The following is a 1,559-nucleotide window of genomic DNA, read 5'->3' as shown; positions in this document are numbered from 1 at the left end:
GTTTCTCTAATGCAACAGAATTGCAAGTTCCATGGACTTCCATTGGAAGATCCTCATCAGTTTTTAGCTGAATTCTTGCAAATCTGTGACACAGTCAAGACTAATGGGGTTGACCCAGAGGTCTATAGACTGATGCTATTCCCTTTTGCTGTAAGAGACAGAGCTAGGACATGGTTGGACTCTCAACCTAAAGAAAGCCTGGACTCTTGGGAAAAGCTAGTCAATGCCTTCTTGGCAAAGTTCTTTCCACCTCAAAAATTGAGTAAGCTTAGAGTGGAAGTCCAAACCTTCGGACAAAAGGATGGAGAATCCCTCTATGAAGCTTGGGAAAGATACAAACAATTAATCAGAAAATGTCCATCTGACATGCTTTCTGAATGGAGCATCATAGGTATTTTCTATGATGGTCTCTCTGAACTATCCAAGATGTCTTTGGATAGCTCTGCTGGAGGATCTCTTCATCTGAAGAAGACGCCTACAGAAGCTCAAGAACTAATTGAAATGGTTGCAAATAACCAATTCATGTACACTTCTGAAAGGAATCCTGTGAACAATGGGGCAAATCAGAAGAAAGGAGTTCTTGAGATTGATACTCTGAATGCCATATTGGCTCAGAATAAATATTGACTCAACAAGTCAATTTGATTTCTCAAAGTCTGTCTGGAATGCAAAATGCGCCAAGCAGTACTAAGGATGCTTCATCTGAAGAAGAAGCCTATGATCCTGAGAACCCTTCAATGGAAGAGGTGAATTACCTAGGAGAACCCTATGGAAACACCTATAATTCTTCATGGAGAAATCACCCAAATTTCTCATGGAAGGATCAACAGAGACCTCAACAAGGTTTCAACAACAATAATGGTGGAAGAAACAGTTTAGCAATGGGAAGCCTTTTCCATCATCTTCTCAGCAACAGACAGAGAATTCTAAGCATAACCCCTCTGACTTAGCAACTATGGTCTCTGATCTAATCAAAACCACTCAAAGTTTCATGACTGAAACAAGGTCCTCCATTAGGAATTTGGAGGCACAAGTGGGACAGCTGAGCAAGAAAGTTACTGAACTCCCTCCTAGTACTCTCCCAAGCAACACAGAAGAAAATCCAAAAGGAGAGTGCAAGGCCATCAACATGGCCGAATTTGGAGAGGAAGGAGAGGAAGTGAACGCCACTGAGGAAGACCTCAATGGGCGTGTGATGAGCGGATAATTTATACGCTTTTTGGCATTGTTTTTATATAGTTTTTAGGATGATTAAGCTACTTTTAGGGATGTTTTCCTTAGTTTTATGTTAAATTCACATTTCTGGACTTTACTATGAGTTTGTGTGTTTTTCTGTGATTTCAGGTAAATTCTGACTGAAATTGAGGGATTTGAGCAAAACTCTGAAAAAGGCTGACAAAAGGACTGCTGATGCTGTTGGATTCTGACCTCCCTGCACTCGAAATGGATTTTCTGGAGCTACAGAACTCCAATTGGCGCGCTCTCAACGGCGTTGGAAAGTAGACATCCAGGGCTTTCCAGCAATATATAATAGTCCATACTTTATTCGAAGAATGACG

General features: G+C 41.0%; 1 non-coding gene across 1 annotated transcript; it reads right to left on the bottom strand.

Moving 5' to 3' along the window:
* Nucleotides 1-264: 264 nt before the first annotated feature.
* LOC130971953 (small nucleolar RNA R71) lies at nt 265-368 on the bottom strand. Its single transcript, XR_009083158.1, has one exon. It is a non-coding gene; the product is annotated as a small nucleolar RNA R71 (small nucleolar RNA).
* Nucleotides 369-1,559: the final 1,191 nt, after the last annotated feature.

The sequence above is a fragment of the Arachis stenosperma genome, chromosome 3 (assembly GCF_014773155.1).
Source record: "Arachis stenosperma cultivar V10309 chromosome 3, arast.V10309.gnm1.PFL2, whole genome shotgun sequence".
In the NCBI taxonomy this organism is placed as follows: domain Eukaryota; kingdom Viridiplantae; phylum Streptophyta; class Magnoliopsida; order Fabales; family Fabaceae; genus Arachis; species Arachis stenosperma.
Note: the sequence above shows the minus strand (reverse complement) of the source record. Positions and strands in the feature narration are given on the sequence as shown.